This window comes from Nipponia nippon, unplaced genomic scaffold (assembly GCF_047370975.1).
Source record: "Nipponia nippon isolate SJK-2023a ecotype South Korea unplaced genomic scaffold, ASM4737097v1 scaffold_2, whole genome shotgun sequence".
Taxonomy (NCBI): Eukaryota; Metazoa; Chordata; class Aves; order Pelecaniformes; family Threskiornithidae; genus Nipponia; species Nipponia nippon.
This window is the reverse complement of record NW_028262336.1, coordinates 17,995,001-18,022,933: the sequence shown is the minus strand read 5'-3', so window position 1 is coordinate 18,022,933 and position 27,933 is coordinate 17,995,001. Positions and strand designations below refer to the sequence as shown.

Below are 27,933 nucleotides of genomic sequence, written 5' to 3'. Positions count from 1 at the left end.
GCTGAATTCCAAGTAAAGTTTGGCACATCAGTTTTGACCTACATCAATTAGATTCTCTTTTCTGGAAAGACTGTTTCTCTTCTTTTAATATTATATTCCCAACAACTTTTTTAGAATATAGGAATTGCAATGAAAAAAGTTGTTAATGAAATCCCGTAGCTTATTTCTCATAAGAATCAAGTATTTCCCACTTGGTAGTTTTATTGTTAGTTATATAATTTTCCCACTAAATCATTTTGTGTTAGCACCAGGTTAAGAGTTTCTAGGACACAGAAACACATGAAGAACTTGAGAAGCATACGGTTTTCAGAACTTTCACTGATTCTACTAGTATTTTTTCATGTTATTTCTGTTATCCCTAGATAATTACTAATAAAAGTTTCCAAATGTTTTGGGAGGGCCTGATAAGCTCTAAGGATTGCTCTGTGTGGCAATAATTGTTGCAAGGGTAAGAAATACACAATGACAAAAAGTAGTACAAAATAATGCAGAATGATGCCTTTTCCTTACACTATAGGGTAATTAGAACATTCTGTATGCTGCTTTGTATTTTAGCAAAAGAATTTATGATATTTCTTCTATAAACTATATAGTGCTAAATCAGTCTAAGTACTTTTAACCTCAAATCTCACAGGTTTTGAGCCTACATTTCTCTAGGGAGTTCCCGAAAACTTCCTTTATTTTGGCACCTGCTTTTCTTTAGATAACCCTTCAAATGTCCACCTCTTCGCTGAGGATTTTCTTGGCCCCAAGTAACCAAGAAGCTCTTTGACTACGTCAAAATCCATGTTGATCATCAGACTGTTTTTACTTTCCTTATAGGGATTTGCTGTTTAGGGGGGACATTGTAATGAGGTAACATTTATATTTTTTAACTGTATAAAGTGTGTTCTTGGAGAATCAACATGCATGCATCCTGTGCAAAATAGATTACTGTTTAAATTTAGCTATGTGCTCTTAAATAGCTTGCAATATTTAGAAGCAACAGTATTGAAAAATGAGTAGACCGACATCCTCAGCATTGCATTTCCTTCTTTGGTCAGTTTAAATGAAAACTTCACAGAGACTTTGCATTTTTTTTTAATTTAATCTATTCATCAGTTTTATTGAAAGTAATATAAAGTGACACTTAATTCTATCATATTTGGCTAATATGTAACTCAGCTGTCATGCACCCAGAGAGATTCTTTAGGGTGTTCAGCTGTCATGTGTAATTTATAATACAGTTTTGTTTCATGACAAAGGAAAATTTAAAGCTGAATATATTTGTTTTTCTTTCTCTGCGAATGGAGGGGAGGGAACTGATAGCAGTCTTTTTAAGACTCAATTTCCATATATTTGCTTTGATAGTATTGACCTTGGACTTCTATAACAAAAACAAAGATTCAAAAAGTCAACAAAAAAAGATTCTTGCAAAAACATTCTCTCAGAAATTGTATGCCTGTAACATGCCTGCTGTTAGGAAGAAGAGGTCAGAAACAGTAGAAGAGATCAGATGGTATCAAAGTAATAACTCACCCAATGCAAATAATTATAAACACAGTATTTAATTTGTATAACTCACTGAAAATTCTAGCTGTCTCTTTGGCAGTTCTCTTACTAGGTCTTCCCAGGTGTCCCCTCCAGTACTGGGTTCTCAAAATATTGAATTAAATAGTATAATTTACGATCAAATGAAATGAATCTCAGTGGAATAAATCAAATATGTCACCCATGAAGGGTAATCATTGTTAATTTTCTCAACTATTGCTCCATCCTAGATTTCTTTCTTTTCATACTTGTGAAGTAACAGATGCTACTTCTATATGTGATACAATAAACACTTCAATATTTTTTTAAACATTTTAAAATTATGTTGGATGAGGAGGACTGATAGGAGAACTTTAAAAGCTACTTCTGTTGTTATAATGAGTCAACCAGTATTATTTTTAAACATTTTTTAATTGTCTAGACAAAGTTTCAGTACAAATATTATCATGAGAGCCTAGTTTATATTTCAAGTTTTCTCAGTACATAATTTCTCTGTCATGATTTTAACAATTTATCAAGCCTCAAGAACAATGTAGAAGTAGCGTGAGTAGCAAACCCCTTTATTTGGATGTTGTGGTTCAGCAACTGACTTGCTGCGTTGTGCTGAAGTGCTGCCTAAAGGGCAAATGAGGTTACAAAACAAACAAACAAAAGTCTTGCAGCTTATAACTCCAGTAAAGATTTTGTTACTAAACAAGTGAGTCAAATGCATATTGTCAAACCTTTATTTGTTAAGAACTTAAGCAATCTGTGGTTGCCTCATTCCTACAAGAAATTCTTTCTGTCCTTCAAAAAATCTTTTAGATTTATGACTCCCTGTAGAACTTGCAAATACATGGGAGAGAAACTTAACTTTGATTAACATTGTTTGCAGCTTTTCCTGCTTCTTGTCTTTTAGTAAATGCTGTGCATCCAGCTTTAATTGCCTTCCTGATGTTTTTTTCATAGCCATTTCATAGCACTTTCATTATGGCCTGGCTATTTGGAGATGAGTGTAATTTTAAAATGGTATAATTTTCTCATAAAGCCTCAAAGCTATAACAGCTATTTCTGTTAATTTATCTAAACCGTATGAACACCAGTGCCATACGTGAAACTATGTTGATGTAGGGGAACACTTTCTCCTGAGACATGTACTGTTTTCTGAGGCACTTGGAAGAAGAAAAGCAACTTTGACTTTATGCTGCTATGTTATAGTTCAAACTGGCCTATCAAGCCACCAGGGTAGTTCTAGATTACATAATTTGTACCAGCTAGAGAAAGATAACAGTAAAGTTTTGGGTTTTGTTTGTTTGTTTAAAAAAAAAAAAAAGGAATGATGAACTAAGAAACTACATGTCACCCGTTCTTCAAAACATTCCTGTTAAGCAAGACTAGTTTTACTGAGATCACATCACATGCCATGTTCCTGGAATGACAGTGCTAGTATCTGAGTGGTGGATGCTCACCTGATGCTCCATACACTGCTCTAAAAGATTTTTGCTTCTTAATCAAGAAAAAAACAAAACTGAGAAGACATTAATGGTAGTATCTCATTTTTAGGGAAAGGGAAAGAAAATATAGGATGATTATGTGGTTTATCAATGTTTGTATTGAAAGTCCATAGAAGAACTTCTATGTCATTGTAGTTAGATTTTTATATGTTGTTTTTGCATCATTATCCAGTGAAAATGACTCACTTTTTAAACCATTAATTGAACATGGCAGTTTGTTTTCAGTTGCTCATCCCAAATATAAAGGGAAAAGACGTGGGGGTTTTTTGACAGCACTGCACTATTGAGTTATGGTATTTATGGTAAATTTTATGAAGGCTCTTAAATGCTTTCATATTGAAAGTATGGACTTCTGTGGGATTTCCAGTATAGATTGTGACAAAAATTTTTACTGACATTCAATGTTGAAGCAAGATTCCGGGTTGCATCTTTGTTCATATAGTTATTTTTTGCTTTTTGTCCATTTATAACCTATTTGTAAGCCCTTTCTATGAACACTTCAGTCCTTCTGAGTGCTGGGAGAAGTACAACTTGGAATCGGCAAGATCTGTTTTCAGCCTCCTGCTGGGATACACTTTACCTTATTTGGTAAATTTAGAATGAATCATAATGAAAGAAATAGATGCCTAACTAAGAATGGTTTGCAAACTGCAAAAATATATACAATTAAATAATCTGTCTCTGTGGAACACATACATATCAGTTATTCCAAAATTATATACAGTCACTGTTTAGACATCATCTTTGTGCATCAGTCAATGTGAAAATAATACATATTGAATCATTAATCTTTACATTCTGCAGATATATCCAGAAGTCTCAAGTATTTTTTTCCATGTTACTTCTTGTGCTCTTGGCTGATTCTAGGCACGCCTGACAACTCTCCATTTGGTCATCCCAGTAGCTCTCTCTTGCCACAAAACATGCTGCCAGAAATGCTGTGCTTTATAGTTTAGTTTGTAAGCATTGTATGCACATTAATATGATTTTAAGATGCTTAGTCTTCTAAATCTGTGTACTCCTCCTCAGTGCAAGCAAAGAAGAAAGGCCATCAAAAAGTACTGCAAATGTTGACCACAAAAAGTACCAGCCTAATTTATCCTCCAGGCAACTCATCACTTCCACCAACCACCTACGTATACTTTTCCTTTGTCACTGCAGCTTCTTGACCCACAGTAATTATACTTCTTACTATTCTCAAATTTTCATGTCTGCTGCACCCAATGTATTTTCCAGACTCCTCTTCTTGTCCCATAGTATCTGTTCCTTCAATACCTTGTGATATCTAGGAGGAAGGAAAAGCATGATGGGGGATGGGAAAGGGCAGGGTTGAGCCAGGGGGGTTCTGAGCGAGGCAGTGGTCCTGAAGGGCACTCCATAGTTCAGAAGTCCTTTAGTCCTGTCATGCTTGCTTCCTCTTGATCGTGAGCTGCTTCCTATCAATTCTGGTGCATGAGAAAACAGCAAGGTATTGTTTCTGCCATGTGTGTCTTGTTCCACTACAATTCATTTTTGTGGGTTGACAGACTTAGGGGAGGCAAAAGGGGAGGAGGGGGGTTAGGACATGTTCAAAATGATAGCCAGCATGTCTCAGTGGAGGCAGCCATTGAAATCTGTGTTCTAAATAGATTCAAATAATTTAGCGTGAACAATTTTACAAAATCGGTTGCTGGGATTTGTTGTAATCATTGCCTACCTCTGTTTCTTTGATCAGCTTAAGAGAAGAAAATTTTGATCAAAAGTGAGGGACTACTACAACAGTGAGAGTGTTTTGTTTGCAGTTTTAGTTGGTAACGTAGAAAAGAGAGCCATTCATTGTATTTCTATCTGCAGGCATTCTAATATCCCAGTTCAACCTCTTCTTGGATCCTTACTGAATAAGAACGGGGAAGAGAAAAACATACTATCAGGTGCTACTAACTTCTGTACTGGGAGATATGGGACAGCTACCTCTGATTGCTGTTTTGCTCTGTGGGAGAATACTACTAGTTGTGGAGAGTCTGGTAATCTGTGGCGAGGACTGGTTAATGGAATCACTGAAAAAGAATTTTATCTTGGAGCATCATATTTGGTTTTGACAACAGAGCAAAAATATGTAGATTTTATATTTTTTTTAAAACTATCTGAATTTTCCTAATTCTTTCCATGACATAGTCCAGAGCTGGGTTCAACATTTCATTTCTGTGGGTTGATAGACTTGGGGGAGAGAAAATGGGGAACAGAGGGTTGGACATATTCAAAATAACAGTGATTATCTATTCAGTAAGCAGGTTAATATAAGCTGCAATACATTTAAATTTTCTTTTAACTGTTCTGTTATTGAGAGATTGTGCTATATAGAAAATTCTAGGCTGTTGTAAAGAAGCAAAAGATAGTAGTTGAATTAATCTGTTAGAACTCTTCTTTCAATTCATTTAATATGCCTAGAAACAGAACACAGGGTTCTCTCAAAGGAAAGGAAGCCAAATCTCAGGTTTGCTTTAAAGCAGTAATCATTATGGAAGTGAATTAATGAGAAATAAAGTATGTCTGTGCTTGGGAAAGAAAACAGTCGCAGGTACTGAGATAGGGAAGATTAGACCCTAGACAATTCAGTAATGCATCCTGTATTTAAGGCGATCAGTACACAGGTCTATGTTTGGAAAACAATGTTCCTTATAGTTCTTTCTGCAGTTCAGCAACAATTTTCTGCTCAAATAAGTCTTATTTTTCTGTCTTGGAGTAGACTGGTCGCCAGAAACTAGGTTCCCTAGAAGTTTTCTATAATTCAAGCCATGTATATGGAAAACTAAGAGGAAGGAGTAGGACATAGTAAGACTGACCAAGGCATAGGTATTTGTACTTCTTTTTAATTCTGCAAGTCTGTGCTTACACTTGCTAGGTATTTGTGTCTTATCTTAAAGATATACAACATTTTCAAAGAGTTATGGCTTCAAAGAGAATTTTGATGAGAATTGAAAGATATGTCTTCTCAAATGGACAGCACAATTTAAAACAAAATTTCAGGTTTCATTTTCCTAAAGCTATTCCAAATTCTGAATCTGCGTTCTCTTAGGAGAGTGCCCTAGCTATCGTGTTTTCAAGTATGCTTAGCTTGGGTAATCTGTCTATCTTCTCTTAAAACTTTTACATTTTCATAGATATAAATCAATGAACCAGAAATTATTATAACTTCTAGTTCAGTGTCACTAACTATAGAATAAGGAAATTTTTTATTCTCTTGATGTATGTCTCAATGACTGTTTACATATTTTGCATACAGAGGAATAATTACAGCAGTTTTCAACTCAGAATATCTTGTCACATGTTAATTAGGACAGTTATTTTACTGTGGTACGATTATACAGATCTTTGTGTGTTTGTTAAATGGAAAATAAAGACATGATTTTTTTTTTTGTCAAATTAAAATATTTGTGGTGTTTTTCAGTAATATTTTTGATCGGAATTAATTATATGATCAAATTGTTTTGACATGAGGCATCTTGCTAGATACTTGAAAGATTAACATGGATGTGAGCAATCAATTTATACAGGTACTAAGAATTGGATGACTTACTATGTTAACAAGTGTGGTGAAAAATGAATTTGTAAAGGAGGTAAAGATCTGTTTAAGGAGGAGATCCTTAGCTTGCTTTCACTATCACAGCATCATGTTCTGCCACACTATATAACAGACAAACAAGAACAGGATGAAGTCTTATTGGAAAATAACTGCTTCAGTTGAAGTAAAATTATTTAAACTTTTCTTCCTAATTTCATGCTACAGTGAACCTGTGTTTTCTTGTTAGAATTGTCGTGTGGAAAAAAAACCAACCGAGCAAAAGCAAGAGTGTTAATTTACCTCTATCCAAATCTTACTCTAATCTGATAACTTGATCATTACAAGTTTGATTGCTATTGGATAAAACAATTCTTTGTGTCTTTCTAAGTTTTTTGTAACTCCTTGCCACGGCTTTTCCTTTAAGTGACCAAACTGAAATATTCCCGATTAAATGTAAGTTTTTTTGTATCAGTTTCTTGTACTTCCCTTGGCTATATATTACCTATATATATATATGTATATACACACATATATATGGAACTAGAAGTCTTCCATTTTTTGCTTAAGACTGTGAACACTAAATTGGTTGTCAACTAGCTGTGGATTTCACAAAGGTTCTTTGGGAAGCAAGGATTTCAATTTGCGTAATTGAAAAAGTCACTTTGCCTCAAAGAACCTGCTCAATGGGAGAGCAATGTGAAAAAATACAGGAGGCACTGAAGAATTTGAATTTTCTTTTTGAAGTGCAGGTGAACTCTTAGAACCAGCAGAAATAGCATCCAGCAAATGTATCAAAAATATATCAAAAAATGTGCAGGAAGATTAACAGCCATTTCACCATGACTTTTATGACCACAGATGCGTAAAAATTAAATCTCTAGCAAACTTTTATTGACGACAGTTTGATTGCTAATAAATGGAGTATTCATTTGAAGGTAAGGGAATGATAGTAGGCTTCATTACTTCTAATTTTCCTAAGAAATCTGATGTATGATTCATGATAAAGGGTCTGAAGTTCATATCTTGCCTTAGCATAATTTCTTTGTTCTTCACAAAGTAAGCTTGTCAACATCCTGGTTCCTTAGTTCATTTAAGTTATGCATTTTTTATTAAATTATAGATACAAATCATTCCAGTGATTTGTTACATGAACTGGCAGAGGCAATTATTGGAGCAATGGCTAGAACCAAGACTTGAGAGAGAACTGTTTTCCTCAACAAATAAATGGAATTTGCTAGGAAAATTAGTTTCCCTGAGAAATGCAACCTGTGTCTTTCTGTTGTGTTCTGGCTTTCTACAAGAAAAAAAGCCTAAACCCTATCTATTACTGGTTTGCTGGTTTGTCACCAGAAGTTTTTTTATTTATTAATTTTTTTTCTTTGTGTGTTCATAAGTCTTTGGTTTTCGTAACACCGTAATTTTTGTAAGGAACGAATGAAGTTGCAGAGATCAAATAGATGGACTGATTTGAACCATTGATGTTTAAAAGACTTGCAGTGAGTGTTTGGCACTCGATCACTTACTACCCAAACTGAATTGCAGAGTTGTGTTCCTCTTTGGTGGAAAAGAGTGGTAGTGTTATAATTTCCCATAGAAACAATCTTTCATTTTATTTTCTTGATGTTTGAAAAATAGCTGGTTAGATATCATCTCAACTGTATGTTTCAAAGGATTTGAAAACTCTGTAAGTGTGCTTTTCTGTGGATAATGTATTTAGGACTGAAGTTTTACTTCAGCAAATGCTAAGTTTTTTTTAAGTTATACTTTAAGTATAACTTAAATGTGAAATGGCACATTTTATTGGTAGTTGGTTGAGACTTGGGAGTTAGGTCGAATGCAGGATGTTTCATCAATAGAACCATAGCAAACGAGTTTACAGGCACAACATTTTTTGAAGAGCATTGCTGGCAAAAATAAATCGTGCTCTCTCATGTGTTTTCCATTAAAATAGCTGAGTATTTTTCGAACTGTGCTTTACACCTTTTCAAATAACTGCCAAAATCACAAATAGCCAAGTTTAGACTGTTCCTGTGATAACAGCAAAATTAAAGATTTCTGTGGAGTTATGGTATTGGTTCCAAAGTCCTTTTATCTTGTGGTTTTTAGGATGTTTTGGAAAGCTGCTGGTATTTGTGTTCTGAATTGGAGATTGGAACCACATACTAGATTATGGAGTATAAACATTAAATATGGCATTTATTTTTAATGGGCAACACCTGGAACATTCTATCAGAGGGAAAATGTTCTCCATCTAATTAATTTCATTTACCTTTGAAACTAGCTTGAAGGGTGGTCGCACTGTTCAGCGGGGAGGTAGCTGGTGTTTTGCTGTAGTGTACAATATGGGATATGTGAAGTGCCACGAGGTCTGCATTTCCATGTTTTAGAAAGTTTCATAGTTACTTTTATTAGTTTCTTGTCCCAAATTCAATTTCAGGATAATTAAGAATATATCTTACGCATAATTATTTTACGGGGTGGAAGTGAAGAACAGGCAAATAGAGATGTACTTGCTATGATTTCATAGCAATTGGTAAAGAGAATAGGGAGTTCCTTACTTTTTACATTTTTATTATTATTAAAATATAATAAATACTATATTGCTGAAGCTACAGTTGTAAATCTGTATTTTAATTGTTTTCTAAAATTAATATAATGATGACAAATTTGTAAAACTTTTGACAGTAATATCAGTTATGAGTAATCAGTCATGTTTGTAATGAAAGACTCTAAAGCAATGATGGTACTCAAAATTTTAAATCTGTCACACCAAAGAATTGGTGGCACTGTTAAACAGTGTCTTTAGTATTCACTCTCCTCAGTCAAAACACTACATCTTCTAATATTCCAGTGTTAGATAGATGGCAGCCTTTTCTGGGGGAAAAAGAGTTAATAGTAATTCAATGAAATCAGCAACTTCAAGGAAATTATTATAGACAGTAGAGACAATTTTTACATCCTTTTTAATACCAGCTATTTTTGATTGCTTGATACAGCTGTCTAGATAATTTATTTCATGGAGGATCTACAAAAATCATTCAAGTTTGTAACAAAGCCTGACCATTTGAATTTCTTCGTTAAATGAATTATAAATTAAATACTTAAAATTTCTTTTGAATCATAGTAAATATTTTGTTTTAATCTTATCTTTCAAAAGTCTATAATACAAATACAAGTTGTTTTTAAATGTTAAATGAGAAGTAATGGTAAAAGAAAAAAAGCCAACTATTTTTTAGGAAAAACTCCAAGTAAAATGTTCTTGACAGGCTCTGAATGCATTTTTTCTTTGAAATGTGTTTTCTCTAAAATTGACCCATTTCATGTTTTTTCATTTTTTGAACTTAAGCTGCACTTTATTTAACACAGCTCTTCTGTTGTTTCTGACTCTCTTTTCTGTCCCAGTATCTTCAATAAGGTAGGTTACACAAGACTAGTTTTTAGTAAATTAGGTGTAAATGACTGTTGGCGTGTCCCCTTCCCTGTTAGTTGGAGTTGAAGGAGTGTCATCTCGCGCCATTTTGTCCTTCCCTGATTTCCCCACAGCTGTGGTTATGCTTCAGTGGGTCTCTGTCACGGTGCAGATCTGCAGGCCTTGAAGTGTGAAACTGGCAAGGAAGAAGGCAAGCCGTACTCAGAATTTCACTTCACTAAACCATGTCCATATCCTTCTGTGCGATGCCTCCCAAATGTTTTAAAGCAGTCCTCAGAGTTGCTGCCTGCTGTTTATTCCTCTCTGCTGCTGCTTCCCTGCTTGTGCTCTCCCTAGGTGTCAGGGTAATGTTGGAATCAAAGGGAATCATAGAACGTCCTGAGTTGGAAGGGACCCACAAGGATCATCAAGTCCAACTCGTGTCCCTGCATAGGACAACCCCAAAATTCACACCATATGTCTGAGGGTGTTGTCCAACTGCTTCTTAAATGTTGTCAGGCTTGGTGCCGTGACTACCTCCCAGGGGAGCTTGTTCCAGTGCTCCACCACCCTTTGGGTGAAGAACCTTTTCCTAATGTCCAACCTAAACCTCCCCTGGCATATCTTCCTGCCGTTCCCTATAATGTGTGGCCGGGGCAGATGGGGATCTGGAGTGATAACCCTTGAGGACGGTGGATGACTTGAATAATGTCAGTCTGGTGGCTGCAGTACTCAGGCATCAAACATAAGCCTAAAGAAATATAAGTAAGGAAGCAAGGACTATATTACAGATAAGAGCTTGGGGATAAGGAAGATGTGGGGCTAGGACAGTGCTATGGACATGTGACACTGGAGTGTATAGCATCGAGGAGGACGCTGGACACTGCCTGGATGGGGGAGATGTCAGGCTCCCACACTGGTTGGAGGGAGCCTCGTACTTGCCCATCAGTGACTTCCTTTCTTACCTTTCATACTGGTGAAGATAGAGAGAAGCAGCAGTGGCCCAGTCTGGGTAGGCTTGGTTAGATGAAGGAAATGATTCCATGGTTAGTGATACTGGAGCTGCAAACAGTGTGAAGGATAGTCAGGAAGCAGGATTATCCTATCCTAATCTTGCCCTTGCTTTCTTCTGTAAGGAAGGGATAGCTAGGAGAGTGTGCAGGGAGATGCCTAATTTGAGTTTTGTCTACCAAAGTATGCTCTGGCTTTATTCTGGTCAGAGACTGCTGTTGTGATATCTGTAACAATACATTTTTCAGGGCATTAACTTTCCATCTGTCCCGTAGCGCAACTAATGTAGGAGGACACTGCAGCAGCCAGGCAGTGAGGAACAGCAGAGAATTAGTGGGTTTAGAAGGCTGTTTGTCCTCAACTCAGATGAAGAAAAATATAGGTAGATACTCCATGCCAAGAGCTCTTCACAGAAACAAAACAGAGCAGAACTCCATTCTCTCCCATTTCGCTGTTGCTTCAGAACAAAATGAAACCACATAGTCTAATTTCTTGATTCCTGCTGAACTTGTTTATTCTACCTAAGGTTTTTGTTGGTTGGTTTGTTTTTTTTTTCCCCCTGCAAGTGGTGTGGTGCTACTTCTACAAGTTTATTCTAAAAATGTTGGTTGTTGAAATTCTGTGTTGTTCTGTTCATCCTTTTAGGATACCTTTTTTTTTTTTCTACATTAACTATACTTTTAAATTGCATTGTATTTGTTTAATGTAGCATACATACACCTTGAGCTTTAATGTTAGTAATACCACAGCTCCTATCAATGGCGCACTCTCACTGCCACATAGAAATCTACCGAGTTTTTATTCAGAGTGCTGCCACAATAATCAAAATTAGGATTATTGTTAAAGCACTGAAATATGAAAAAAAAGATGAGGATGTAATGCACAATATCCCAGTTTCTTTATATTAAAGTCCTGATTTGCAAATGGGAGTGAAAGATTGACTTTACATTTCCAGAGATGATTAGCTGCCAGCTCTAATCAAATTGAGAAGTAATTAGCAAATCAAAACTTGATTAGCTCTTTGCTTGATTTACTAAAATTACAGTTTATGCAGTTTAAATGATGGGGGAGGGGAAATGTCTCTTCTCTACATATAGCCTACTGTTCTGCATTAGGGGAGCAAGGGAAGAGAATCATTGCTTACGGTACTTAGCTACTTCAATACCCTAGTGCCATTACTTTGGTGAAAGTGATGCTAGATAAGTGAAGACTTTATACTTTTTTTTATCTTTGAAGTAAATGTGTTGTGAGTAGCTGTTGTGAGACTTGTTTGGGATACGCGTGACCCAGACTACCTGACTTTTCATTACCAGTACTCTTCTTCCTTCACGAAGTGCTTCAGTGTTGTTACAGAGTTATTAAAATGTGAAGGTTATGCATATGATTCTGCAATAAAGTAAGTTATCTAATTGATGCATATGCTGTAACAGTACAGGCAAGGTTGGAAGGGGAGGGCCGTCTTGACAGTGCTGGAGTTCAGTTTCTGTCTCTGCCATCTACTGGCTGTGGGACATTTGCCTTTGCTTAATTTCTGCAATACTGTTTTTCCTTTCTGTGGAACAGGTATCATTTGTTTTGTTCTTTCATCTTATTGAGCTTTGAGTTCCTGAGGAAAAAATAAATACAGCTGGAGTCTAAAATGCTCTAATAGATGCCCCTCCAGCTACATATATCAAATGCAAAATGTTAGATTTTTATCTGTATGGGGCCAAAAATAAATATATATGTTTTTCTAGCATGCAATTTGCTACAGTCTTCCTTGTCTGTCTTCTCCTTGAGATTAGATGGCTGTAATGCTCTCTGCATTTACATTGTGGCCAAGACACGTTTTAAAGCATCTTTATACTTGAGTCTTATTTGTTGCAGAAGTAACTGCAGTGGAGAGCTTCTTTGAATTAATTTAATGGCAGAATTAGCAGGCCAGCTGTAATCCCATTGAAGTACCTTAAAAGCTGCACTTTTTGGTGGTAGCTTTATTAGAAAAGCAAGAGGTTTGAAACAAATTCAGAACAGAGTGTGAGATGCTTAATTTTTTTTTAACTGCTGTGCCAGTATCTTAAAAATAAAAAGTACAATTTAATTAAACAGGAGACTAGAGAGATAAGCCTGGTAATATTACAGTATAAAGTACTGCAGAAATGCTGATATTTAGGGAGCCCAGTTCTGCTCTTAAATGCTAAGTATGAAACACTAATTAAAGAAAATTGAATCATCGTTGTGTTCGTATACCTGAAAGCCAAATGGATTCCTCGCATAGTCTACATTTCAGAGTATATTCTGGCAAACTTCAGAAAAAAAAGGATGCTCTTTTCAATGGACGATTTTTTTTTCCTTTACTTTTTAGGGCACTTTATTCTCAGACATGGGTTGTTTATATAGCAATTTAATATATTGAGTATTTCTGCCTCAGGCTGCAAGGTTGTGGTATGGCAGCTGATCTATTTCTCTTTCGGATAAAGTATTTAATCCATAAAATTTTCCTTTCTCTAGGGGATGTCAGTGGCCTTAAACATTACTCTTGGGCTTTCAAACTTGTATAAACTATTAAATGAACTGTTTTATATTTTTTATCAAAAGCTTTATTTACTTTTTCTTGAGCTCTCAAGAACTGCACCACGCTTATCTTCCTCATTCCTTTCCTCTTGCAGATTCAACCTGCTGTTAGGTAGCTGTCTCCTTTTCCTACGTCTACTGATTAGGAAGCCTTTCTCTCATGGGACTGAAGAGTGGTCCCACCATCAGTTTGCAGGAACTGTCATGTCATCACAGGATGTCTCCTCTAGTGCAGCCATGCCACACAATGAGGCACAATTTATTTGAAAGAAGCTCTCTTTACCTTCAACTAAAATGTGCTATTGAAGGAGGTAGATCTCAAGAGGAACAGCAATGCCAGGAATCCTTGACAAGCAAAGATGATGGCCGATAGCTCTATGAATGGGATTATATGATGTGTTCCGAGTTATGGGAGGGCTTAAGTTGATCTTTCTGATATCCTGTCCAATACTTAATTCAGGTGGCTGATAGCTGGAACTTCAAGCTGATAGAATTCATACACTTAGAAGGGGAAAAATTAGACTTTATCATTTTCAGCTGAGGTTCTTACGGGAATAAGTAGGACAAAATTATCCATCTTTTCTATCTAAAGGCAATAGATCTGTTGTAACTGTGTTGGTGCCAAGGCTGATGTAAGTTACAGAGAACTGTTTTCACTTAAGGGGTGTGGAGTTTGGTTTTTAGCTTGGAAGTGTTGCAGTGGGGCAGGCAACATTTGATGAAAATATGCATTTGTCCAAAAATAAAAGATATTCTTTTGACAGTGAGGATGAGGAATACATAACTGAAATTTTTTATTTTTTTAAATTATGTTTGGTATTTAGAGTGTTTTCTTTTGCTTATGATTTTTATATCTTCATTTGCTTGTATTTCTAACTGCTTACAGTTTTTACTCTGAATTACATTGTTTGCATGCTTGCACTCAATCTTGTTGATAAAATTATTTTATCAAAAATTTTTGTTTTCCTAATGTCAGCTGTTTGGGAAAAAAAAGGATTGTCAGAAATGCTTTGGAATGAATCTCAAGGTTGGTTTTTTTGGGTTTGTTTGTTTTTTGTTTTTTGTTTTTTTTTTTTTCCAGGCAGCAGGTTTACAGGCTGTGATAGAGGTCTAAAAGGTATTAAGAGATCTGAAGAATATTTTTGTCTCACGGGTATCTTAGCGGCTTGGTTTGGGCTGTTTGTATCACAAAAAGTTGCAGTCTTTAGAGCTGATTTTTGGGATTACTCTTATATATAGGTTGTTTTTTCCAGAGTCACGACTGCATTTTCCATTAAATTTGTACTGTAGGTAGGTAAAGGTCAAAAGGTTTTAACTTTAGAAGCATTGTGTCTCAACAGATGTGATGCTGCTTCATGCTACGCGTTACCGTAATTAAGAAGCATTCAGAAGTTGTTTTTCTTTCACCAATTTGTACTGGGTCTGGCTGGGACAGAGTTAACTTTCTTCATAGCAGCCTGTATGATGCTGTGCTTTGCATTTGTGGTTAAACCAGTGTTGATAACACACTGGTGTTCTGCCTGTTGCTGAGCAGTGCTTGCAGAGCCTCAAAGCCTTCTCTTTTCTACTCCTGCAGAGGCTGGTAGGCTGGGGATGGGCAAGAGTAGGGAGAGGACACAGCCAGGACAGCTGACCCCAATTGACCAAGGGGATATCCCATACCATATGGTGTTGTGCTCAGCCATAAAAGCTCAGGGAAAGGAGGAAGAAGAGCGGGCATTTGGGGTTATGGTGTTTGTCTTCCCAAGCAGCCATTAATGTGCGCTGAGGCTCTGCTTGCCTGGAAGGTGGCTGGACATCTGCCTGCCGATGGGAAGCAGTGAATTTTGCTTGTCCTGCACACGCAGCTTTTGCCTTCCCTATTAAACTGTTGTTATCTCAATCCACAAGTCTTCTTGCCTTCCTTCTGTTTTCTCCCTATCCTGCAAAAGAGGGGAGTGAGCAAGAGGCAAGGTGGGTGTTTGGCTGCTGGCCATGGTGGCCCCCTGCAAAATGATAGAGGTGAAAAGTTGTTTTCATTTGTTGGCTTAAAGGAGGTAGTCTTTTACAGGCCTTGATGATAAGGATGTTGATGGGAAGCTGCCTCTCTTTTATTGATAATGTTAGGAAATGTTAATGTTATTGATGATGTTAGGAAACAAAACTGTAGGTACTGTCAGGAGTTGAATTTGGAAGCAAAATAACTGTTTTGTGCTTTAGAATCTTTTCCTCAATTTTGGGCTGCAGTTCTTACGTCCCATCCCTAAGTTACATCTGCCAAGCCTCTCCAAGCCTCTAAAATAGGGGAAGAGGTTATGTGGATGGGCAGTTCTAGGTTCCTTTCCTGAGTCTCCAACTTTTTTTGATTCTAGTATGTTTTCACAATGTATTTCACAGTGTAAACTAAGTCCCCCTTCAGCAAATTAACCATTGCCAGCACCAGCTGTAGCTGGGACCATGAAGTTGTACTTTCAAAAAGGTCTGATCTGTTCTTGCTGACCCTCAGTCAGGCAGCTACTGCTACAGTAGTGCCATGGCAAATCCCTTGTACCTTTTCCCTGGGCCGTTCTGTTGTTTCAGTGTGAAATTCTCTGTGAAATAAGATTTCTCTTAGGTAAACAACCCAGGTTCGGGGAATACCAAACTTCTATTTATAAGTATTGCATTAAAATACTAATTATTAATGACATCCCAATTTTCCAATATTTACACCAGTTGAAGTAGGTAGGTAAAGGTCAAAAGGTTTTAACTTTAGAAGCATTGTGTCTCAACAGATGTGATGCTGCTTCATGCTACGCGTTACCTTAATTAAGAAGCATTCAGAAGTTGTTTTTCTTTCAGCAATTTCAAACATGTTCTTGCGAATCAAATTTTAGTGAAGATCGTAACCTGTACTCCACTAGTACAATTAAGGTAATTGACAAAGGCAAAACTAGTTTGCAAAGTTAATTAGATTTTTCCATCTCCTCGCTTTCAATTAAGCTTGTTGGTCTGACGCGTTTCTTCCTGTTTAATTGCTGTTGTTTTTACACCGTATACAGGTTGTAGTAGTGTAGTAGTCTGTCAGATAAATAGTGGTTATTGAAATAATCATGGAGCTGAACTATTTTTTGCAAGTTTTGATTGTCTTCTGTATGAGCAGGTGAGTCTTGTAATTAATATTTACTTCATTTATGTAGCAGTTTTGATTTGTACTTTACATCAAGTTTTTTGTTCTTTTTTTTCTTTTTTTCTGGAGAACAAGAACGCTACTGTATTGCAGAAACAGACATAGCACATTAAAACAACTGTAAATACACCAGATGAAATATTAAGAGACTACAAATCCTTTAAACTGTTCATGGATTAGGGCAGAAATTATAGTGATGCTGAATATTAAACCTGGCACTGTCAGAAAAATATTTATGGCTTTGGTAACACAGCAGTATTAAAAGTTGTATTGCTGCCCTGGGGATCATACAATTCTGTCAAACGCTGTTCGTGGGCAACTATGTTATGACTCAAGCTAAATAATTCACCCCTTTCAAAATATGTATAGGTTTACAATACTGTTGACAAATTTATTCTTTTGATGGTCATCTAGGACAAATACAGCTAAAGAAAGATTAGATGCAAGATCACAGCTAGTGTTTTATAAAGTATGTATAAATACATATTTTTAAAACAAAATGCTTGTTCAACATGTGGATGCAAGCGTCAGTCCAGTCCCTGCAATCATGAGATACCAAAATCACTTGGTTCAGTTAAGTACCTTGCAGGATAACGAGTAAAAATTTCTGGTTCTCTTGAATATGATGACATTTGTACATTTTGGAGAAAATCCATGGTCTGCCAAGTTTGAGGACTGAAACAGCAACTCATACGGCTATATTCTCCATTACCTTCACACCTCCTCTATTTTACACCTCATGAGCCTGGATTTAGCTTCCCTACGTGCCGTGCTTCTTTCATTTGCTCCAGCTCCCCTCTGTACTATGCTTATGCTTCCATATCTGACCTTAACATACATGTCTTCATCAGAGAGGATCACTAGGAAGTAATTCTGTGGCTATGGTTGTCCTGGCTGCACCACAGGCCAAGTGAACTGGCTATTGGGCTATTGCTGCAAAATGTTGTCCTGCCATGTCGTCTTTATTTCACAAGAGACTGTTTATTGTGATCCTTGTCATCCCACAGGACATAAGGTGGCTCTGTGCTGGTAGTCTTGAGTTCTCATAAGTGGTGTGAACTGGACCTGCATGAATTAACTCCTCCCATATCATTGTGTGACTTAAGATCCTAATGGAAAGCGCAGCTGTGTTTCTCCCGGACTATCACTATTTTACAAACCTTACTGCAAGTTGAGAGCCTTTGGAGAGAGTGAATGACTTGAGCATTGTAATGGGAGCGCTTGAAAAATTTACAGATTATTATCATGCATGTTGGTGCAGGAGTCTGGACATGTGGAACTTAGTAATCTTATGGATAAAAGTCCCTTGACATTGAAGTAATATGCCCATTCCAGCCTCTGAATCCTAACAATTTCCAAGTCCAATCTTACTAATACAAACTTCTTTGGTACAAATGATGTCTCCAGTTTCTTTGAGACCAATCCTGTGTTCCTTTGAGAGGTGATGTAAGAACACGTAAGGGCACAAGATTTTGGTTTTCATAGACATTTGCAATGAAACATACTTGTTTAAAATGTGTGAGAGCTTGCTGGGCAACTAGATTTGTATTTTATCTAAAATCTAGGGGTCTTGTTTGCTTCTTTTCTCAGTGGAGAACAAGAGAGACTGCAGAAGACTGTAGGAGGGCTGCTTGGTTTTACATCCATATTTCTCTAGAAAAGACAGATGAAATCAGAAAGCTCGATATTTCCCCTGCTGATGTATGCAGAGATTTTTCTGAGTGACAATGTTAAAATTTATGGTGATCTATTAGTCAATTGTCTTGCTTAATGATATGTTTCAAATATATCTTGCCACGTCAAAAATATTTAGCTTTCGTCTTATATTTATTCGGTTTTCTGAGGGACTGTGATCTTCTTATCATAAGAACGTGCTGTTTAAATTAAAAGGACTAAGGACAATAGTTTTGGAAAGCAACGTGGAAGTATATAGTCTGGGAGGTTTTTGTTTTGTGGGGTTTTTTTGTTTGTTTCCGACAAATATGTTTGGCCTTCCATACCAGAAAGCTAACAGAGCCAGCTCTCCCAGAATTTAAGGTACAAATAGGAGGAGTTTAGGAACCTTTGAAATCTTTGCAGGTTTTCAAACCCCTCTTAGACAGCAAGGATAGTTCAGAAGTGAGTTGATCTGTGGCATGTAGGATGGGATGCATTGCTTAAATTGAAGGCTTTGTGGAATAAGACCCTAACCTGTTTTCTTGTGGGGTATGCGAAGGTGAGAGGGTGTGTGTCTCATTGCACTTACACAAACAAGTGTGTATTCTTTTCTGCAAATGTTATCAGTTATATCTATTGCAGAATACTATCTCTTTTAAAAGCTGAATTAATCATGTCATATATCTGTGCTCTTCAGATGGCTGGCTTTGTTTTCTTTTTAGTATTGATTAGATGATAAGTTGGAACTTCATAAAGATCAACAAATTGAAAACCGTTATTTCTAAAGCAATACTCATAAACATGGAAATGTAGGGACTCGGAGTTCTAAGTCTGGATGCTCAAACTGTAATGCAGGTAATGCGCTGGTAGAATAGGCTTTTTCTTTTGAGGGCACAATAAAAGCAATATTACGTTATAGTAAATTAGTGAATATGTATTTGGGATGCTTCTGGATCCTGGAAAAGAGACTACTTAAAAGAATTCAAACAATATTTTCTTTCTATTATCGAGATAAGTATACAAATCCATTTACCTCTCTTAGAAATGCTTATCAGTGTGTGATCCATTCAGTACTTTTCCTCAGAGTTCACCTGGCAGACGCTGCTGTTTTTTATGAGTTGAGGGAAGGAATACCAACTTCTACACATTCCTCTAGTGGTTTAGTTTATTAGGGAAATGATGCATTTAACACCCCTACAAACAAATCAGTTGTGTCATGGGATATTAACTTTCTCTTGCCTGAATTAATGAAATCTGTTTGAGGATAATTTTTTTCCCAACCTCAAGTGCCTTAAATAGAAGGTTATTTTCTGGCAGAAGCAAATGCAGTTCACAGATGCAATAAACTGCAAGGTCTAGTGACTGAACCACAAAATGTTAAAGCTAAAATGATGTTGCATGTTAATTCAGAATTCTCCTCTGTGGAGTAATTCCACGGCAATCAGGCAGCCATGTCAATATTTTGTTTCTCTGTGCAGTAGTTTTAGAGGAGCCTAACTTCAAAAGAGAAGGCCTAGGGGGGAGGGGGAAATAAGGTAGAAGGGGATAAAACTGTCAATTTTTAGGAAGAACAAATGCAGATATTCAGAAAGCAAAGCCTAAATTTTGTTTTTAACATTACCTTCTATACCAGCCACTGTCCAGGGAACCTGTGTAGTAGAGAGCTGGCTACTTGCACTTCTCATTGATATTCTTTCACGATACTCATGCTTGTAGGTCAAGTAAAAGGTCAGTCAACCAAAGCAGAAGAGAAGATGCTTGCCAGCCTCAGGTTAGTACTGCCTCTGGAGGTTTATATGTCAGCTACTTGGATTTCATTGCATACCTTTATTAAATACTAGAGCTACCATGTAATCATTCAGGAATTAATGAAAACCATGTAAACTCTTCTTAATTAAAGTACTCTAGGCATATTATAGTTCTGATGTATGTGATTGAGAAGATACCTGAATTTTGAACTGTATGAATTCTGTGCCTCTTTGTCTCTTTCTCAAGGGCTAAAACAGAGATACTTGTTTAAATATCAGTTGGAAACTCATTAACCAAATTTCCTTGGAAAAAATCCTAATTTCCAAACTGAATATAAAGTATGAGATGTCAGCAAAGCCACATTTTAGATTTTTTGTTTTGTTGCTGCTATATTGTACTCAACACTACACTAGTGGGAAATAGATCAAGCAGTCAGCTGCCAGCAGAAATCTCCAAAGGATAGCTCATGTTTTCTTCCTCAGCCGCTGCCAGTGTGGTATTTCTGAGTTTGCCTCTACAGGAAAAGGTTCAGAAATGATATTGGAAGAAGAGCTGGTGTTAACAATAACCAGTTTGGCTTCTATTCTCTATAAAATCAAGCCTCCATCTTTTAGATTTAAAAACTTCTGCTTTAAAAACATAGAAAACATACCAGCAAAATGGACAGGCTTTTAAGCACTTAAGAGAGATTTAAGAATAGCCTCATCTGTTTAAAACATTTCACAATACTATGAATTTTTAATGTTTTCATGAGCATCATTATTTATAAGTACTTTTTAACAAACTGGGAAATAAATTTGAAAATCTATGGTAGTGCTGTGATGATGAGTGAATTCAAACTGATTTTTTTTTTTCTTTAGTAACTTTAAGGGCTCCAAGTACTGAGTGAATGGAGCAAAAAAAGGAACAGCAAAATAATCAAAATAGAAGAAACTTAAAGGCTGTATGTGTTCTAACATATCATTGTAAAGTTTAGGGTTTGGTGCTTACACTACAGAATGAAAACAGTAGTACGAGTGGAGAGATTTCCCCCAAGTATTCCTGTAATGATATTTGCTGTCTATGGGAGGTGCAAACTTTTAGGGGAAACAGGAAAAAGAATTATAGCTGTGATGATAGAACTGCTTAAGGTGATGAAAAGGAGTATCTTTGCCTCTGTTTCGTTTCCAGTGCTCTAAGTCTTTTAGGGAATTTCTATTTCTACGTGTTAGCTTTGTGATCAGCATTTTCTCTTCCTCATTCTGGGTTCAACACAGGAAAAAAAATCCAGCTTATCTAATAATTATTGATACCATATTAAATAGAGAAGCAGGAAGCAAAATAAAGAAGTATACAATTCCAGGTCACGTACAGAGGCCCCCCGCCTCTACTCCTCAGCCTTCTAAAAATCCACCTTCAGTTTCATTTGTGAAGGAAGGTTTTAAGCATCTGCTGCTTCTGTTCTCTTGCTTACATCTAAGTGGAAAATGATCCAATATGTCTTTGCCTCTGTTGAAAAATCTTTGAGACTGCCGTTTCAGATACACAGAACTTCGAGAATCAATTTGATTATTGTCCCTGTTAACAAATAATACCATTTAAGTATAGATGCACATTATATGTGTTATAAACTTCTTTCTTGCTGTAACGTCTCAGATTATACTCATTACAGTAAACATAAGATATATTCATGGTTCAGTAATGAAAAGGATATAGATTCTACAGAAGATGGATTTTCCTCAGTTTTTCACGTACTTGGATTCCTTTGTTTTCTTTGATTCTTTTAATAGCAATGCTTGTTTTCTGCAGTTTAAGTGTTAGTTCAGTCATAGTCTTGCTATCGTGTTCATTAAATAATGTTTATTTTGAATTGTTGTTCATCATGACTTATCACTGTTAATACCAAGAGCCTAGTGTTATATTTTGACCTTTTATTAGTATTCTTACCATATCAAATAAAAAGTCTTTCTTCAATAATTGGTAAGATAAAAAAAATGTAATGTTCTGCAACTATCTCATTTTTCTTCATTTGGCTCCTTTATAAAGATGCTGTGCAGCCATCTTCCTAAGCAGAGAGCACATTCCTTGCCTAAGGCCAAAACAATTATCTGCCATCATAAAGAAGTTAAACCAGTGCGGACGAGGGGGAGAAAAGGCTTGAAGTGCTAGTTATAAATTCTAGCAGCAAATCCATGGAAAAGTGAAAAGAATCAGTAAGGGTACCTTTTGAAAGCAAAGCCATGTCCTGTTTGGTATAGAAAACACTGGGCTGCAGAGTTAGGACAAGTTGAAAGGGTATGCGTGCTGCAAGGTCTTTGCATGTTTGCTCTTTTAAATGACTGTGACTTGAGAAGTAGTTTGGCTAAAGGTAGACATGTTTTTATATCTCTGTGTATAGTTACATGTATGAAGGGGTAGCATTGCCAACTGTGGCTTGATATATTATGAAGGAGTATTTTGACAATAGCTTATGAAACAATTTGTCCTTTACTGTTTTAAGCTTCTGCTTTATTTTCTTTTTTTTTTTCAGTTACCGCATTTGAAATAATGCCTTTGTCACTGATATTAGAGATAGGGTTTTGTCTTAATGAGCAGTACTTTATGAAGCAGCAAAGTTACCAACACAGTGTTGCTTTTATCCATATGATTGCAGAATCTGAGGGCTTAAGACATTTGTGTTCTTGCACAATTTGTCTGCTTTGCTTTAAGTCAAGTATAAGCATACTAATCAACTTCCTTATTTTTTATTACTTTTTTGTGAAGGATATTTCTCAGGGGTCCATTAATTTTGGTATCACATAGCTGATCTCGTGGATAAACTACGTGTTTATGGATACTGAATGTCTAAATAATCAAGAGACCAGAATATAAAATATATTATAAAGAATTCTTTTTCTTGGGATAAAAAGTTCTCATATGAGCATAAATATTAGCTGTTGAGTACATTGTCAGCTAGACACAGCTTTTAAATGCAAATATTTAAGAATCATTTTGCTACAGAATAATGTTGATTTTAAAAAACTCATCTTCCCTCTATGCCCCTACCTGCCCTCCCCTGGCTCCTTCTGGTACAGATCTATTTAAGATTTTGGTAAAGCTTTTCTTTTTTAAAATGTGGTTCTAAAATATAAGTCATGCTCTAGCTGTTTCCCAGACTAGCTGTATCTTTAATTCAGATTTTAAAAAGATATAGCCACAGTAATGTTTTTAATTAGAGTTCATTTACATTAGTATTTTTCACTCATTCACTGCATAACTGATAAGGCCATGCTGTACTACTTGATTGTGAACGCAGAGGTAAAAGGAGGTCCATGTCTTGCAAGAATAGAAAAGCTAACTATAAAGGGAAAAAACTGAATCAAATGGAGAAATAGAATGCAGTAAGATGGTGCCACGATCCTGGCTGGCACAGTGGGCTGTAGTTTCAGTGTTGTAACAGCCTTTGTTGTGATCCTGACAGCATGAGGAAGGGGAATTTTAAGGGGCTATTTCAAGAAGACTAGCACTTTAGGTTTGTCAGCTTGTAGGATTGTCTTCTCCATTGGGCTTTGGAGGCTTCCAGCCTGGGTTGAGAAGTAGAAATTGGTATCTTAACGTTGAGGTAGAGAATGGGATAGGGCAAGAGGGCTGTGGAAATGAAGAAAGCTTATGTTTATGCAATAAAGAAAATGATGCAAATGGCTTTAGAAAAGTGCTGATGGAGTACAGATGAGCTTCCTTGGGGCTTTGCATAGTTGTACTGGGGTTCAGAGCGAAAGGGATGGAAATGTTTTTAAGTTGTGCAAGAGTGTGTGCTGCTTCCCTGAGCTGATCCAGAGGATTCATGTTGTAGCAGCCATTGCTAATGGGGTACTGCAGTATGCTTATCTGTGCTGATAAACCTTTTCTTTGGTGGTAGCTGTGTTTGGAATGGACTTGAGCAGTGCAAAACTGCATTTATCTAGGCCAAAACAAGGAATGCTGCCATGCAGAAGCCAGGATGAACTTTTTTCTGTATAAAAAGATGAGAAGAGCTATATTTTAGAGATGCTATGCAAAATGCATCTGTGGGCCAACCAGATGAAGGACTTAGCAGAGGGTATAATCAGTATAGTGATTTAAGTCAATTTTAGGAGGCTGAGCTGCAGGTGGTTATTACTGTAGGCAGTAGTCATGAAAGAGATTAAAAAAAGCCGGGGGGGGAGGGGGGAGGGAGGGTGCAGAATGAAGAGCTTCAGTTGAGCCATAATATATCTGAGATGCATGCAAGATATCCATAAGAAAAGGCCAGAGGAAGAGGCTAATGAGATTTTCACTTGGACATGGTAGAACAGAATTAGCATAAAGAGGTAGATTGGTGAGATAGGAGCTTAGAGATGTTGTATGAATATATGTTATTTGAGTTTGTGGATGGGATTATGTAGTTATGAGACCTGTGTCAAGTACGATGGTCTTGAGGAATCTTGCAGAGAGCTGGGGTGAAATGAGGCTCTGCTGAAGGTCACTGAAAGAAAAATTAGAACACAGAAAGAAATGAAGCCATTAAAAACCAAGGGGGGGAGGACAAGGTTTAAAAAAAAAAAATCTGAATATAGGTTAGATAGACTTCAAAAACTTGGAGCAAGGGGCACAGCTGAAATTAAAACAAAATGGGAAAGAGTAGTAGTTGGTTAAGTCAGTGCAATTAAGAATGTTTTGAATTTGTTCTGTAAAAAGTTTGAAAGGACAAACAGAAGTTTGAAAGGAGAGAGCTAAAGGAGAGAGAGAGACAGGCAGAATAGTTACCTAAGTGCTTTTTCTGTGAAGACTGCAGATACAAAATATCCTTTTCCAGAGACAGAAATTAGAGTTCTTTGGTGGCCTTCTGCATTCTTCAAAATAAGAAGATAAATGTGTAAGGAAAGAAGGCCCTCTCAAGAAAGTAATTAAATTTTCTGTGGAATAAGAGGGGGGTTTCATGGTTTTAAAATAATACCTAGTTTTAAATATGTTGCAGAATGTAGCCATAAAATTCCACCCCCACCCCCCCCCCCCAATTCAGGAAGCAAAAGGATTATTCTGAAATTTAATATTTATATTCCTCAATAAATTTCCATAATTATTTTTATTAGCAGCATATTTTATACACAGCCCTTCTAAGTGCTGTAAAGAATCTTGCTTACCTAATAAAAAGATGTCTCTAAATAACTTGGCTATGACTAATAAGAAATTTGCTTGTTCTCCTGTTACAATGTTTTAAATAATCTTTTAAAATTCAGTTTCACAAAGCTTTGCCAATTTATGCATGTCTTTATAATATCTAATATGTTTTAAATAAAATTTGATCAAACTTAAAAAAAAGATGTTTTCATCTGTTGTTTTTCTGTTCACTTTTTAATGGACTTTGGATAAAACCCTTCAATAATAATGAACTCTAGAATTTGTTTTGCAAAGCATTCCACTATTCTGAAAGCTCTTAAAATGTAGTAACTGCTAGCCTTATATTAAGGCAACATATATATACGTAGCATACTGAATATGTAAAGCCTGTCACGTTCAAAAGACAAACAGAAAAATAACAACTTTTCACATCTAAGACTTTCCTCATAAATGTGAATGTTCCAGCATTCTCACTCAGAATACCTCAGATATTAAAAAGTGAGAATTTTAGAAGACAAAGCTGAAATAATGAATAAATGTAAAATGTCCATAGTTCTTATCTGTCAGCAAAAAGTACTTTGAAGTATGACCGTGATTGAATTTTTAATATACACTTCTGTTAATGTGTCCAAAACCCTTGTCAGAAAAGGCAACAGGTATGATTTTATCAAATTTGATTATGATAAATACTTCCCACCACCCCAATACAACTGGCATTATGTAAGGCCAGTTCTTCTGAAACTTCTGCTTTTAGAACTGAGAATGCCTTTTCACATAAGATAACTGCATCTAGGGTTGTTTACCTGAGATTTTGACAGCAGACAATTTTGCATCAGAGTTTCTGGGGCAGATTTTCTGGTGTTAAAGTAATTGTTTGTCTTAATACAGAAATGTTTGTGAGTGTTCAATTATTTCTATAAAATGGTCAAAACCTGTTTCTGAAACACTATCCCTCCTCAGAACCTTGCCCTTTTTCAAACGTGGTGTTTTGCTTTCCAACTCTTTCAGCAGTTTAGGGTCATCATTATCATGTTGTTAAGTCACCAAGATTCCTGGTTTTATAGTTGTTTTTTTTTAATTTGTTCCTCCATTTGCAAATTAAGTTTGATTTGTGAGCATGAAAATTACTACATAATCTAATCCTGTCTTGGGGCAAGTCTGATGATGTCCAGTTGTTTCTTACCGGAGCTGGAAATGTCAGTGTTTTTCCTTCCATCAGTGAAAAGCCTATTTTTTTATTAATAAGCACAGTGTGATTAAAATATCTCATAAAACTAATTTAATTGCCTTTTCCAGTTTTGTTCACTTAAAACAAGGAGAGCAATCTTGCATACATTGCTGAATGCCAGTGGTTCCAAGCCTGAGCACGGCAGTGCTGCTCTGTTGGCAGGGGATGGAGACCTGAACCACTGCCGTAACTGCAGTGATTTGCTGTTTCACTGCACTAAAGAGGGAGGCTGAATCTTTGCCCATAGTTACATTTTCCTCTGTCATTGGGCAAAACAGATCTGCTCCAAGAAAATTACTTTCTCCAACTTAGAGGAGAAAAACAAAGAGAAGAGCTATGATTCATACCTCTAGGGGTTCATTAAAATGTATTTTAGTCTGAAAGTGTTACAGCTAAACATTCCTATTTCAGTTAGTGAAAGTTCATACTGGCTACAGAAACTTTCAGATAATAAAAATGTTTACTCTGAAAGTCCTTGTTTAGTTCTGAGTATGAATTTCAAAGAATTTTGTTATAAACGTAATGCTTCTGAGATGCATTTGTTAGATTTCGGAACAAGGCCACTGAAGAATGCAAAACACCCTTTGTTTAGTGGGCAAGCCGCAGGTGGTGAAAGCGTCTGCCCCCCTCAGCCCAAGCCTGGCCAGGATCCCATATGCTGGCTACCATATAGCAAGCAGAAAAAAAGATATGCTACTTGTTATTTTATGCTTGTTATGAGGAGTTAGTTTTCAGAAGAAAACAGGAAATTAATACCCAAACTAGGTTTTATAGCTTCTCTAGAGCTTCTGAAGTGTTTGTATATAGATGAGAGCAAGCGAGCGGTATATGTTTTCAGCAGTCAGCTTCCTATTGCTCATAAATACTTTTTTTCCTGAGGGTGTCCTCAATCAATGTATTTTTTATTGAAAAGTTTGCTTTGGATGTCTGAGCAGGAATGACAGGCTTACTTAGAAAAATCTGATGCCTGTTGATTTTGATGTCAGAGAGAAAAAGCAAACTTTTCTGCAGATGCTGTAACAAGTCCACTTGATGTTTTCGGATCCAGAGTTCTTATCAGTATTAGCAAAAGCCTGTTATAGCATGAACTAATGCAGTATGAAAAGAAAGAGCCATCAAATTGGGTCTTTGGTGTAGAGGGATTTTATTTCTTGAAATGTAATTGGGTTTCCTGGTATCTACCATAGATGACAGTGCCAGTGCAAATTAGAGTTTGAATTTCCTTGACTAGGATTCTGAGACTATCAGTCGTTAACTGTATTTTTTTTTCTTCAAATATCTTTTTGTAACACCCTATAGAAATATTTTTTTTAAAATTTGCTAATTGCAAATTATTTAGGTCGTGATGATAATGGTGTTTATAGGAATGTATTACAGAATCAAGTGACTTGAGCTCTTACATCTGTAGTCAGTTTACTGAGGAAAAATGCAGATAATACACATGGCATACTGTAATATTACAATCTTTGTTAAATCCTGTGGTTATCATGTGCAAATAGTTATCAAAGATTTTATAGT

The 27,933-nt window shown here is 36.3% G+C and overlaps 1 protein-coding gene across 3 annotated transcripts in view; it reads left to right on the top strand.

Annotated features, from left to right (window-relative positions):
* CADM2 (cell adhesion molecule 2) overlaps window positions 1–27,933 on the top strand; it is a 673,388-nt gene that overhangs the window by 377,600 nt on the left and 267,855 nt on the right. The window lies entirely within an intron of this gene.